Source organism: Poecilia reticulata, linkage group LG20, assembly GCF_000633615.1.
Source record: "Poecilia reticulata strain Guanapo linkage group LG20, Guppy_female_1.0+MT, whole genome shotgun sequence".
NCBI lineage: Eukaryota > Metazoa > Chordata > Actinopteri > Cyprinodontiformes > Poeciliidae > Poecilia > Poecilia reticulata.
In genome coordinates this window covers 17,954,602-17,970,224 of record NC_024350.1, presented here as the reverse complement: position 1 = coordinate 17,970,224, position 15,623 = coordinate 17,954,602, and the positions used below count along the sequence as shown (strand labels likewise).

The window sequence follows — 15,623 nt, the reverse complement described above, 5'->3', positions numbered from 1 at the left end:
GTTATCTCTGCCGCCCCAGCCGCCCCCTGAAGCATGAATGATTTAAAGTGAAGGAAAAACAAAGCGGGCTGTCATCCATCGCTCCCAGAAACCCTGACACACGTCTGCATCAGATCAGTCTGAATACGGTTTAAGCCACAGTGACTGACGTGATGAAGATGATGGTGCAACTCAGCAGAGATTCTGAGGCTTTATTGGTTAAAAGCTTTCTGATGGATTTTAGGGCATCTGCAATGTTTCAGACGGCTTTTTCAACTTTTTGTGATAAAACCATGAGACGACTCTTCCTTCATGTTGGACTTCACTCTGTTCATTTTCCCATTGCTGCAAACTCTGATGGGAAAGACGAGGTTCATTTATCACATCCTAACACCAAATTATCCCTGCTTAGCTGAGATCACAGACAGATGAACGGACGGATGGACAGATGAATGAATTACAAACATGTGAATGGACCCATGGATGGGTGGATGAATAGGTGATTTTATGGACGGATGGACTGATGAATGGAATTTATGGATGATGATGATGGTTGGTTGGATGGATGGATGATGGATGGACTGATGGATGGATGCAGTCCTCTTCTTTGGCTTCGAGGCTCCATGTTGGATCCTCCACAGCTTACTGGTCCCAGCGGACCAGAACCAGTCTAAAGATCCCAGTAGAGTCGAGGTAGAAAATATCCCCACAAGGGAACAAAGGAGCTGGTTTCACTGCCAGCAGCCAACAGCCTGGGGACCAGCTGGCCAAGTCCTGGCTCCTGGGACTCTACCAGGCCGCCACATGGGCCCACCAGAACCAGCTGGGTTCTATCCTGACCCAAACCCCGATACAGGAAGATAAAATAAACTACAACACCTTTTTCAGAACATCTAAGAACAGTTCACCAAAATTCAGAGATTTCTAACTTTCCGCTGCAAAATTTATTTTGAATTCTCTCCAGAGATTTGTGATTATTTTTAGGTTGAGAAGCCCTGACAGCCATGCAAAAACCTTCAGCTGCATTTAGGATCATTTTACGGAACCATTCAGTTTTATTTTATAACTTTTTATTTTTGTTCACTTCAGAGGGATGTTTTTTCTGTCCTGCAACACAAGCACAAACCGTTCAGCTCCCTGGCCTCAACAAAATGATCAAATTCTAACTTCCAAATGGTTTTCATGAGTTTGGATGCCGACTTTCCTTTTCCTGCAGGTTTCACAAGCTAAAATTTAAGACTTTTTAAGACCATAATGAATAGAATTTAAGACCTTTTATCTCCACAGAAATGTGCAAACTTCACCAACATTCCTGGCGACACATTTAAGTCTTTTTAAGACCTTTATGAATGAAGTTAAAGACCCAACTTTATTCATGATGGTCTTATAAATAACAACCTAGCAAAAAAGCTAGCTAGCAAGGGTATGTTAACAGTGAATCACCAGTGGTCTCAACCATCTCAAGACTTTTTAAGACCATTATGAATGGAATTTAAGACCACATAAATGTATGAACTTCACATTTTAAAACCTTATAGATACATAAAGTTAAGACAAAAGGATCCCTGCCTCCAACAGGAAAACCTGTTGAAAACAACAGGGTGTCCAAAGAAGAGCTTGAAATTCTTCAAGAAGTAAAGACAGGAACAAGGTTATTTTCTATGATAAATCTCGTGGTTGCAACATTTTGGGAATAAATGGCCAGAGCTGCCATTAGTCCTGTGTAGTTTCCAAAAAATTATGCATCCTGAGCCAATGCATATGTGGGGGTTGCTTACCATCCAAAGGAGTGGGCTCCACCATAACTCTGTCCAGGAACGCCGCCATGAATACAAGGACTTCTACAGCATGGGAATGTGCCACGGGAACGCCATTTCCTCCGACTGCAACATAAAAGTTTTGGGTCTGTGGTTAGAAAACTCCTCACATGTAAAATAAGAACCAGAAATGGACATTTCAGGCAAAAATACTGTTCCAAAGTCGATCTATTCCACACCAAACATCCAATCTTATCACAACAACAAACGGCTTGATTTTAATAAACTTCTGTCTGAATTATGCTATTGTAAATACAGCATGTTTACAGAACCATTCCCCATCTTATTTTAGAATGAAAAACGCCAACCATCTGCTACAAACTGATCATTTGAGTCCGTCGTCTGTGCAACGAACCGCAGGGTTACGGAGGGGACAGATCTGCTGACGTTTTGTCCTAAAATGGGAAAAACTTTCCATTAAACGTTCGGCTGTCTGGTCGACTTGGGCGCATGTTTGTTGAGGCAAAGGGAGATTTTCAAACTAATTTCCAACAGGGTTGGACACAGAAAAGCAGCTCAGTCTCCTCTGTGGGAGCGTTAAGAAGGCAACAATGGCCGCCATCGGTAGAATTTGGTCCAGAAGTTGATTTATAACAAACCAGAGAGGAGGAGCAAACTTTTTAAAGCATAATAACAAACACTGGAAACGACAACAAAAAAAAAAAAAATTCACATCCAAATTACCAGCTACTCTTCCATTCCTATTGGATTTCACACTGGAATTTGTCAAAATACATTTAAAAATAAAAATCTCTTATTAACTTTGCCATCGTTAAAGGTCATAAAACAAAATAACCCCTTCAGGGAAGCAGAGGACGGCATTTTAGCTGCTTGTTGACGTCCACTTGGTGAGGAAACTCTCCTCTCTCCAGGCCCTCGTGGACAACAAGCTCCTTGACTGTCCACATGCGGGCCACAGGTCCTGGTTCTGTAGGACGGGTTGTTCAGAACCAAAATCACAAGGACTGACCTCAGAAAGAGCCACTTCAGGATGTGGATTTATTTATGTTTTTACACATTCAATTAGAGCCACGATGAACAATCAGTCAAAAAAAAAATGTTATACTGCTTTAAAAATATAAAATAGTAATCTTTCCATTTGTACGGAAGCATATTGTTGTCAAAGGGAAATACATTTTGAGCACTATCACATTATGACACGATACTTAAATTGGATAAATGTGATATTACATTGTATAAATGTAAAATATAGTACGAATGTGATAATTATATTGCATAATCACATACTGCATGCTATTATGCTGTATAAATATGACATGTATGTTGCACAAATATATTGTATAAATGTGATATTATTTTGAATAAACTTGTATAAATGATAAAAGTAATACTGTATTGTAAATCTGATATTTGTATAGTACAAACTAGATTTTGTATAAATGTGAAGTACTGTACGAATGTAATAATTAAAATGCATAAACATCATTATATTGAATAAACCTGTTATTATATTGCATTAATGTGACAATTATAATCAGTTTTGACGTTTCTGAATGAGCTATTTTAGGGCGTCTTGTCACTTTAAATCCAAATAAGCTGCAGCTGGCCAGGCCAGTTTCACTTTGGTTGCTAGGCAACGGGCTGGGCTCGGCTGAGGTTGCTAGGTAACGGCACAGAGTGACCAGGGGAAAAAAGAAACATTTTTGAAACAGCTTGTTTTCCAGATAATAAAAAAACAAAAGTTATTACCAAAAACCAACTGGGTGTTTTTTTTTTTTTTATAAAGTGGCTGAGAGCCAAATGGGAGCATTAAAACGTAAAAAAGAAATTTTAAAATATCCTTGGTTGGTCACATTTAGGTTTGCGGTTGCAAGATCACAAAAGGTTTAAAGAGAATAAATACTGTCTGAGGTGATAAAACCTCTAATAACGGGCCCAAAATGTGCATTAGCAGAGTTTTTCCTTCACCTCCGGGCGAACATTATCTTCTGATTTCAGCGTCTGTTGCAGAAATCGTCACCTTAAGGGAACCTGCAGCTGTGGAGCTAAAAGCATTTACTCAAGTCACACCACTCGGATAAATATTTCAATACTTTGTTCTATGATTCCCAGATTCAGCAACTGTTCAACGCAGGAAGAGCCCAGAGGAGTCAGCAGGTCTGAGCAGATTTAACGTCGGATTCAGGCGCTGGGAGAGACGCCGAACGCAAGCGGTGCCGTTTCTGGTCCAGGATGAAGAAACAGAACCAAACACTTAGCAGGACCAGCCGCCATGTTCTGCTGATCTTCAGGCGGATCCATTTTACTCCTGACCGATGGAAGACATCCAACGCTGGGGCTTTGAACGTCGCAGCTCTTCATCAAGAGCTGCGACGTTCGACTTTGGAGCGAGAAAAGAGAAACCAGATCAAAGCGTGAGCCGCGGTGATGTTACACAGATCTACATTTCTCTGCAGGGCGAAAGGAAGTCATCATACAGAGCTGGATACAACGCAGGCAGGTGTGTGAAACGACGTGTAATAATAAAAAAAAGTTTTAAAACTTGTCGACATTGTTGCATATGGAGGGCTTTTTCTTAACACTTTTACACTGCAAAAACACAAAATGTCAAAATTCTGGTTTACTTTCCAGTGCAAGTATCTTATTTGAAATGAGGCAAAACTAACTTAACTTTTTTCAAGCTTGTTTAAAGTCAATAATTCCTTTAACTTATTACAAGACATTTTTACCACATTATATGTGAATTAATGTGTCAGTTGAACTAGAAGTTTTTCATCAATATTAAGGAATTATTGACTTAAAACAAACTCCTGTATCTTTCTGAAAGTTACTTTAAGTTAGTTTGTCTTATTCCAAATGTAACAAGGTATTTTCAGGAGGTTCCGCCTAAAACCTTCGTCTGGATTTGGTTGAAGTGAACTCTGGTTCAGTTTGAATGCATATGTGAACGCCAAGTGGACCAGAGACCAGAAAGTGGACTACAGCGCAGGGGATTCTGGGTAAAAACAATCAAAATGAACACGCTAGCCTAGCAGTAGCAGGGGAAATGGTTTGAGGTGTTTTATAAACAACAAAAGAGAAACCGCTAAAATCTGATGTTGACAGATTTTTGAAGAAGGAAGTTGCGTTCAGTGTCTTCTTCTGAGTGCAGCGCCCCCTCAGGCAAGGAGGGGAACAGCTTTTTCCATTTAGCTTGGCTTGTAAGTGTTGCAACATTCGTCCTCAATCGAACCGAGTCTACCAGACTATCAGGTGTGAAAACAGCCTTAGCGACGTCGTATTTAGAGCTCTAAGTAAATATCAAAGAAGAGTTTTCAGAATTGCGTATGATTTCTTCTTGAAGGCTAACAGCGCTAACATGAAGCAGTGACAGTAACGAAGCTTGTTTGATTGCAAAGAAATGCTAACTTTTTAGATTTTTTATGCTAAAAAAAGTTTCCAGGCCATTTATAATCCTGCTTCACTTTATGTTGGTTTAAGGAAAGTTGTGATAAAACATGAATAAGTTCAAGTGATGTGGAATCTGAAAGAAAATGATTATTTTCTCCCCTTTATTGCACCGAAATTCACACAAAAAGTAGCAATTAATATAATAAAATGCTGAGAGCTTTTCATTATCTACGACAATAAATTTCAGCCCCATTTCATTTTTTTACTCTCTCATATGTTTAACCATTTGAACAGTAGATAAAGCCTCTAATTGCACCGTGTTTTGATATAAAACAAGTCAGATAAACCAGGAACGTGGAAGCGCCCGGCTGAGTGCTCCGGCTTATTAGACCAGAGGACTGCCTGCTTGGTTTATTGCAACGCGCTCCCCCGTCATCCATCACCTTTTAGCACTGCTGATTATCCCAGCAAACGATAATTACACGGCACAGCACTGCGGAGTGGAGCGCTAACGGTTATCTGACCGGCTGAACAAGGAGAGAGCAGAACAGGAACGCCGGCCTGACCTCAACCTTACCGCAGGGCGGCCGCCGCGGTGGCGGCGCGTGAGCGAACACGTGAGCACGCTGCTGCAAATGAGTGGCTGTTTGGGTTCAACTGCGCCGCCCACAACCTTTTTCTCCTTTTCTTTCCTTCACACGCTGCTCTTCAAGGTGGGTTTTGTAATTCAGCTGCTTCTACAAACAAGGACTGAAAGACAAAAATCTTAATATTTCGGCTTCTTGCTGCAGAAAAGAAACTTAACAATCTGAAGGCTGTACAATGAGACCAGATGTTTACATACACTGAATAAAAAGATTTAGTTCTCACTATGTAAAGATAAATCAGATCAAAATTATCTTGATTTAGGTTATATAGAATTACCAAAAAGATTTCTATTTGTTAAATGCCAGAAAACTTGGTGAGAAAGATTTTTTCTTTTGGAGATTTTTTGTAACTTTCTTTGAATTCAAGTCCAATTGGTCAAACTTTATACAAACCTCTGATACAAACAGACACGTCTGAGTCACACCTGAGGATTTATTTTAAGGTTATACTGCTTTCTCGTTTGACACGATGGGAAATTCAAATAAAATCAGGAAGAGAACTGAAGTCTGGTTCATCTTTGGGAACAATTTACCAGAACTTGAAGGCACCAAGTTCAAAGGTCATTATCCACACGGGCTGAATGGCCGCGCAGCAAGAAGAAGCCGCTTCAGAAGAAACATAAAAAAGCCAGATTAGATTCTCCAAATGTTCAAAGATCTTCGTTTTTGCAAACATGATTTGTAGTCTGATGAAACTTGAGTGGAACTGTTTGACCATAATGACTGTTGGGGACGGTTGTACCATCCTAAATGTGGTTTTTGGTGGTGGCAGCATCATGTTGTGAGGCTGTTGTGCTGCAGGAGGAACTGGTGCACTTCATAAAACAGATAGCATCACGAGGAACAAACATTATGTGGAAATATTGACGCAGGAAGTAAGATTGGTCTTCCAGATTACAAACCAAAGGAAAAAGTCAAAGTTTTAGAATGGCCTAGACAAAGTCCTGATCTTATGGAGAAGATATGAAAAGGCAGAATATTGACCAAATGTATGTAAACATTTGAAAACAAATCTCTAAAAAATGGTCTCACCATGTTTTCTCAACCAAAATCAAGTGAATTTTGTTCAGATTTAACTCCAGACTGAGGAGAAACTGCATTTATTGTAGTAAACATCTGGTTTCTACTGTGATCTTGCAGTAAATGTTACATTTTAGGGATTGGGAGTGGAGTTGGGTGTGAAGACATGAAGGCGTGTAAAGGTAACAGAGGTTGAAAGGGCGTAAAGGAGCTCGGACATGGAGGGATTTGAAGGTGGGAAAAAATCGTAGCCAGATGCCAGTGAAGGTGAAGGTAAGTTTGAGAGATGCACAGCCTTGGATTTCTGAAGGTGAGATTCCTGGAAGCCTCGTTTTATGATGAACTGGAGGCCAAACAGGACTTCATTACCCAGACAGGAGGTTAAAAAGTGTTTCTGCCTCACTCAGAAAGTGACAAAAGAAGAAAAAAGTGATTATTTTGAACTTTGGATGATTATTGGGCCTCGCTGGCGAAGACAATGACACTTTATTTAAATTGATTTTTGAGCCCAGCTACATCCACAAAAACAAGCCAGGCAGATCCATTGTCAGCTCCTATTGTGTACTCTCAGTGCAGATGGCCCAAATATACACAGTAATTAACATCAACTCTCCAAGGAAAACCTTTGTAATAAAGACAAAAAAAAGAGACAACTCAACTTTTTGTAATCTAACAAGAAATATAAATGTTGCTGACACAGACAACAGTCCTGAGGACCCTCAGGAATACCAGCAAAAATTAGATTTTTCCAAACTATGACAGTCATGCTAACAGCTACTCATGTAAGCAGCTATATGCTACTACATCAGATAAAAAAAACTACTTGTGCTAATTGCCACTCAAGCTAACTACTGAAGGTTGAAACTTCTAAGGCTAACTTCTGTTCAAGCTAACTGCTGCTTATTAAATAGTTGGGCTAAAAGCTTTTTAGGCTAACTGCAATTTAAGCCCATGCTAACTGCTACACAGTTAGCCCATGTGTAGCAGGGCTGACCTCAACACATTTAGCCCTGCTAAATGTGTAACAGTTAGCAGTTAGCCCTGCTAACTGCAGTTAGCAGTAAACTAATGGGCTAACTTTAGCTAACTGCTAAAGTTAGCCCATTAACATGGGGTAACTTTTATTAGCCCATTAGCATGGGCTAACTTTTATTTAGTTAGCTCATGCTAACTAAATAAAAGGTATTTAGTTAGCATGGGCTAACTGCTACACACTGCTTCTCTAGCTAGCTGTGTTGCTAGCTAGAGAAAAGAAACAGCCATTCAAGCTAAAAAGTATTTAGGATAGAAGCTAATTAACTAGCACAATAGAGACAATGACAGAGTTGATTATATGAAAAAGATCAACACTGTTTCATCGGAAGAAATTGTGCTTAGCTTATGCTAACCGTTACACTGACCAACTGTCTCTCAACCTAGCTATTAAATTAGTAGCTGGTAAGAAAGGCGACGCAATCATTCAAGCTAAAAGGTATTTAGTCTAAGTATTACTTTTAGAGCAGGATAGACATGGTGTCAGACATGGTTTCTGTGAAAATGGTTAGCATAATTTCACTGAAAGCTGATGCTGACAGCTATACTGACTGTCCCTCAAGCTAGCTACTAAGAAGGGCAACAATCATTCAAGCTAAAAGGTATTTAGGCTAAATGTTACAGGACAGAGATAGTGACAAGCTTGATTCTGTGAAAAAGATTAGGATTTATTCACCAAAAGAAATTAGCTTATGCTAAATGCTATGCTAATTAACTCAATCCTCAAGCTAGCCACTAAGAAATTCAACACAATCATTCAACCTAAAATCCATTTAGGCTAAATAAGTAGCAGGACAGAGACAGTGCGATGTTTTTTTCTGTGATGCAATCACCTAAAGCTTATGCTAACCACTACACTGATTAACTGCACTTCAAGCCAGTTGATGAGAAAGATAACACAATCATTCAAGTTAAAAGATATTTAGGCTAAATATTACTTAAATACCAAGGTAGAGTCTCCAGCTTGATCTTGTGAAAGAGATTAACAAAGTTTAGCTTAAGCTAAGAAACTGTACTTAGCTTAAGCTAGCTGCCCTTCAAGCTAGCTATGAAGAAACACAACAATCATTCAAGCTAAAAGGTATTTAGGCTAAATGTTACTTAACTAGCAGGATAGAGATGGTGTCTGGATTGATCTTGTGAAAAACAGTTTTACCAAAAGGAAATAGGATTTTATCACCAATAAGCTAGCAACAGCTTTTGTTTAAAACTTTCTCCCACGCCATATAGCTATGACCTTCCATACAAATAATGTATTATTTTGATGCATTTTACTGGTTGAAGAGAGAGCAGAGAAGTTAGTTGCTCTGACTGCATTCAGAAGTTTAGCCAGCAGCAGCTAAACTCTGTTTGCTCAACCTTTACAAAGCTTAGCAAGAAACCCAGACCACAGCCAAGAAACAATCACTTTACAAATTCAGCAGGTCACAGCAGCGCTTCAAACTTTGAGAATAAATAGCCAGTGTGAGCTATAATTTGAGGCTGCTGCATGCGTGTGGCAGTGAGCAGGTATATTTGTGTGTAATTATCTCCTCTGCCACGGCGGTGGTGGGCTCGTCTCATTACCGGCATGGTGGGGTGTCTGTGCTTTCACCGAACAGTGTGGCGTCCCCAGAGGACACGAGGGTGTCCAGTCCTGTGCTACCTGAAAACCCGCTGCTAATGCCTGCAAAAAAGGCCCCCATTTCACCTCGTCTACAGAGAATGATGCGTTTACTTGGCTTGACCCATTATTCTGTGCAACTCCCTCTCTCATTGAGCGTTGTTTTCCCCCCCGTCGCTGTGCATGTCACGGCCCTCCTCTCCTTATTCAGAGGAGATAATGATAGCACCAATCTCGAGGAGACTTTCTGTGCCTCGTAAAATCGAGAATGCGCCCGTCTGATGCGACTCGGGTTGTCAAAGACGTGCTTCAGGCGAGCGATGTTGCATCAGGGATCTGGAACGCTGCCCTCGGGTGTATTTCAGGGACCCCGAGTTCACATCTGGTACCTCCGGCTGCAGCTAGAGGTGTCTGTACTTGCTCAGTGGTAATTGCTAATGGTAATTACCAACCTTTTCAGCGAACCAGGAGGCTTATATAAATAAATGAGTGTCAAGCCGGGTATGGCAGTTTCCCAGCAGCGCCTTGCGTCTCCAACGTCGTCCTTCACCCTAATTCCACCACTGGGACCTTGACTGGATCTCCGGCTCTGTGGCACCTATTATGTTCAACTGCAGAGGCTATTAACCAGTGCACTCAAGCTGGATGGCAACTCTGTCTTTCTTTCTTTCTTTCTTCCCATCATCGCTTATTCCAAAGCCTTGTGTGGGCTGATACCTCCTGACCCCTTTTTGAATCTCTTTCAGAAGCCTCTCAAGTTGCTTTCTTTGAGATTCAATATTGCGCTCCCACCTCCACCAATGATAGTCCTGAGACGATCCCCCCTCCGATCCATCGCCGGCTGCGTTCCCCAGGCAGAAAATGGCTGAGATGGCTGGAAGGGGATTGGCCTAGGGTGCAATCCCCCCTTCCAAATCCAAGTTTGAGGCAATTTTTAAGTCTTGGAAAGGGGGATGACGTTGAGAAAAGTAGACGGGTTGCTCAGAACTCATCCCTAATTAGGCTGTGAGCCTTCATTCAGCACATTTATAGTCTAATAAGGCATGGAGAGTGTGTGGCACACTGTGATTTAACAGACGTTTGCCTTAATACATGTCAGCTGTAACAAACAGCACCAGGGGACGGGATAGACCCCCCTCTGTTCGTCTTCTCCACTAATTATCCCAAATGTTCCCGTCTTTGCAGTCGGTCCGGTTCTCAGAAAGCGGCCAAAACAAGGCGAGGCCGCATCAGAAATACTCAAAAACCATTTAATCCACCTCCGGGGCACGCTAATGTAATTGCTTTTTGATTAATTGCGCCGGCAGAACGAACCCAAATACGATCTTCTTGTTGTTTTCAAATTAAAGTTCAACGAGACTCGGCCATGAAACCTATCTCTTCATTTCGGGTTTTAATGAAGGGTTAAGGAAAGTTAATTTCAATAACCGTCCTCATGCAAACGTTGCTGGTTTTGACCTGCTTTCTTTGGGGAAACTCAACATTTCTGTCGATGAAGCATCATTTATCTGTCAATTTCTCTTCAAAGCAATTTTCAGCCTTTAGAGGGGATTAGTTCTCTGCAGAAAATGGACTCCTGTCAGTTTGACTGCACTGACAGAGCTAAGCTAAAACCTTCTTTTTTTTACAAGAGACAGCGAGAATCGTCTCAACAGAGGGAAAAAATGATACGACATAAACTTCTGCGTATTTGGCCTCGGCTCTCGGTGTCACTGTTACAGCGAATTAGCTTATTCCCGTTAAGCTAATATGCTAATTTAATGCTGTTAGTGATTCTGTGTTTTCCCCTCACAAAGCAGGTCACAGTGTTCTGCTGGTTTCAACAAAAATCACATACTTTTTCAAATAAGCAGCTGTTTTCCAACTCTGCATACCTTTGGTTTCTACTATCTAAGCCATCCTCTATCAGGATATTTAGAGATTTACATTAATTTAGCAACTCTTGTACTGGAGACACTCTGGTACTTATGTGTTCAGGGATCAAATTTAATTGTAGTTTGTGTGATTTAAAGATAAATTATTTAATTACAAATTAACCACAAATTACTGAGTTAACCATTAAAGCAATTCACTTTGTCGTTTAAGCTTGGAGCATGCTGAGGTGAGTCATTGTAGGCAACCAGCAAAACCTGGACTGGAGTTTTAGTAGTATGAGTATTTTATTAATCAATTGCAATGGATTTTATTTTACAAATCGAAAGAAGCAGCAAAGAGGAAGTATTTTTTTTTTTAATTGTAAATATTAGGGGGTGAAATCTTGAATAGTTTTACTTTGCACTGCAAAACTACAAAATCTCGCCAAGAAATTTTGGTTTAGTTTCAGTGCAAATATCTCAATACACTTGAAATAAGCCAAAATTAACTTACAAGTAACTTTTCTACAAGATACAGAAGCTTGTTTTAAGTAAACAATTCCTTAATTTTGAAAAAAAAGGACATTATTTACATGTTATAAGTGAAATAATCTGCCATTGGAACTGGAACTTTATTGACTTAATCATCATCAAGATAAACCTTTCAGACGAAATTATCTATAATTAGCAGTAGCAAGTATGGAAGTAGTGTTTATTACATAAAATAAAGTATAACTGTGTGACATCAGCCTTTATGTATTTGCATACATTTACAGGATTTTGCTTTATTAAATGTGGCGTCCCTCAGGGTGCAGTAGTTGGCCTTTTCCCCCTCTAATTGTTTTTCCTTGGATACGTTGGTTGAAACCTTCTATGCTGATGATATTCAGCCATTTCTGCATCTTCACTCTATAAACTGAAGCTGCTTTGGTTGTGATTTGTAAACTGGGATTGTTAAACAAGCCATTTTCTGACTCTGAAGCACAAACATAGAATCTAAAAAGGAAATGTTCGACGGAGTCTAGGAATCTTGAAGAATCTTGTTAGTAAATTATGAATAAATTTGGATTGGATTGGTAGATTTCACTGCAAAAACACAAAACCCTATCAAGTATTTTTGGTCTATTTTGTATATTTTAAATAAGACAAAACCAGCTAACAAGGAGCTTTCCGGAAGCATCAATAAGCTTATTTTAAAAAGATACTAGTTCAACTGGCAGATTTATTCACTTAAGTGAAAAGTAGAACAAAAACTTTATTTTTATTTTTATTAATGTTCAGGAATTCATGACTTAAAACAAACTCCTATATCTTGCTAACAAGTTAGTTTTGTATTATTTCAAGTTTCAAAAGAGAAACTAAACCAAAAATACTTTTTGTGTTTTTTCAGTGCAAATACATTTAAAAAGGAAAATGAGAAAAACTGCGTCATAGTGGCTTAATTTAAGCCCTTATCCGTTGATATTAGTCAAAAGGTTCCCTCAGTACCTACTTCTGCCATCTAAACTACTGCTATTTATCACAGTCCGACTCCTTATGCTTTATTGTTATGAAAATTAATGCCAAAAGCTCCTAATTGCCCGCCTTTATGCTTTCCTTCAGGAGTGTCTATCATTAATAATTACTGATATAAGTGAAACCGCATGCAGAGCTTTCTCATTACGTAGGCAAAAGTGAACTACTTAGCAAACGCCTTCGGTGGCGCGCTAAGGAGGCGCTCCGGTGACCGCAGGTTCTTCCACGGCGAAGTGCGGCGACAGCTGAGGGTTTAAAGCGGAGATTTTCTGCAGTATCTGTAAGCATTTATGCAAGCAGGAGGAGGAAAGAAGAAGCGGGAGGGGAGCCACTGCGCTGCTGACAGCCTCATCTCTGCTGCTCAAAGCTTCCCGTCTGACGTGCAGCGGAGAGCGAGACAGGGCAGAGCAGAGAGGACAGCGATGCGATGTGGTAAGGGTCCATTAGCATTCCTGCTCTCCACCTGACACTGACAGCTGACACCGACCTGGTGTCCAAGGTGAGCAGGAGACAAGCACAGGAAGCAGAAACCCCCCAGAGGCCGCGCTGTCGTGTGTTTTCATGCTGTTCTTGGTTTCCTGTGCGCTTGTAGCAGAGAGGATTCTAAATATCACGGTTCTGTGACACATGTCGACGGTTCTGACCCTGCTGCCCCCCAGCCGGGCCGTCACCATATCATCTAACAGCCCACAATGAGGCGTCACCTTATCTGACTGATGTCCTGCATATTTATTCGGTTTTATTCCATTTCTGCTCCGGGTGACCTCTTCGCTCGCCTCCAGACAGGGGGGCATTTTGAAACGGTGTGGGAGAAGGTGAACCAGTGATGGTTTTCACATAAAATATATATTTTTCACAACGTTATGTAGTTATGCACATGCTTGATCCCAACGCACATGCTCTATTCAGAATGACACGTTTAACTGATTCAACGTTTAATCATGTTCAACACACAAAACATGTTTGCATTTCTAGCATCTTTGCTTCTCAGCTCTTAATTGGTGCTGATTGGAAACGGAGGCAGCTGAGATCCAGCTTAAGATGCACCACTGTCTCTCTCTCAACCTGCACTGTCTCTCTCTGTTTCTGTCGCTCTCCACTTTTCTCCAGCCAGTCATGATTTTTGCTAAATAAATACAATTTAAAGCTATTCCATGCATCGTCTCCCTACATTTGTTATGGTTCCAGAGCCAGACTTGGGGGCTCGTCCGGGATTACATTCTTTGAAGGCAATTTTTAGACAATGAGATTTTAATCAGAATTATCTGTTTTATGGTCTCTTGTCAATTTAAATCCAAATGAGCTGCTGCTGGCCACAGACGCACAATTAGACAACCATACATCTTTGAAAAGCAGAATTGAAGCCTCCTGCGCAACCAACAAGAACGTAGCAAGTGGTTTCTGGACGGAAAGTCAACAACAAAACACTTGTCTTTTCTGACAGCCATTGTATAACAGTAAAACCAGCTGACCAAACATGCTGGAGCTCCACTTGGGTTGCTAGGCAACGTGCTGCTGATTTGTGACTCAACAATCAGGAAGTTTATGATACAGCTAATTTTCCAGACACCAAAATACAATAACTTATTGTTAAAAACAGCTGGGTGTTCTTTTAAGCATATAGGCCCCAAAGGGAGGTGCAGAAATGTGCAAAATGTAAATTTTGCCAATAACACTTTTTTATATATGCAACCATCAAATGTTCATAGTCCAAAATGCGTTGGAACCATTTAAATTAATGCCTTTAAAAAATATCTTGATGCATGTTTTGCTGAGAAGGTGAAGTTAATGGCGACTTCGTTCAGAATATGCACAGATTAATTTGTTTTCTGATTGTCAGATTAAGCATTTTTACATTTAGCTTATAACAGCAACACAGAAAAACAACCAAATTTGACCCGTTGCTCAATACAAACACAACAATGATTGTTTGGAGCAAAAATGCATTGTGCCATAAAACCTGGAGCCTCTCTGACATTATAATTATGTTAAAATACAGTATTCTCTCAGCCGTAAGTAGATTTACGCCTCTACATTTCAGCTTTTCCCCCTTAAGTTAAACTCCGTCTGACTGGTGCGCAGAGAAACACGGTTGGCAGATGTTGTGAGGTCGAACGCGAGTCTCAAAGAGCACTCCCCGCAGTAATTTTCCCAACCACTCTCGAGAAGTCTGTTATGTTGAAATCAAGGTTCTTTTCTGCAATTCGGAGCTGCAATCAATCACATTTTAGATGCCATATGTGTCAGAGATGCAATTAAGAGTTTGTTCTGAGAAACGGCAATTTGCCATATCAACAGATGACTTCCAAGCGTCTCTGATGATCGGGTTTTTCAGGGGAGTCTGCTTCTTTTTCCTGTTCAATTAGAGAAATGTTAAGTTTTTTCTTTTTCAGGGAGGAAGATCGAGCTATTGAAGGTATTTTAGGGGGTGTTGGACGTTGGAAACTGGCTGGATTTATAAGCTCATTAGGAAAACGGGAGCAGCCTGACTTTGTCCGTCTCTCAAATTGTTACGTTCGCTTCAATTCTCTGACCTTGAGATGCATTTGGTAGGATGTTCACTCCTGGGAATGTTGAGCAACTTACTGAGAAATGATGAATTTCAAATTGTTTATGAATAACCATCAGCAGATTTTCCACTTGCAGTGCAAACAGCACTTAAACCCAGAATAAGTCGGGGTCCCAACTGTGAGCCCTGTGGAACACCAGAAATTATCACTGTGTGATGAAAATCTGTGTTATAATGTCATAAACATGACATAACACTGTCATAAACATGACATGACACCTGTCATAAACATGACAT

General features: G+C 40.3%; 1 protein-coding gene across 1 annotated transcript in view; it reads right to left on the bottom strand.

Annotated features, from left to right (window-relative positions):
• The window catches only part of cdh6 (cadherin 6), a 244,375-nt gene that overhangs the window by 139,123 nt on the left and 89,629 nt on the right, over positions 1 to 15,623 (bottom strand). The window contains exon 2 of the mRNA XM_008396406.2: positions 1,758 to 1,862. The gene's annotated coding sequence lies outside the window, so the exon portion shown is untranslated. The remainder of the gene's footprint in view (positions 1 to 1,757; positions 1,863 to 15,623) is intronic.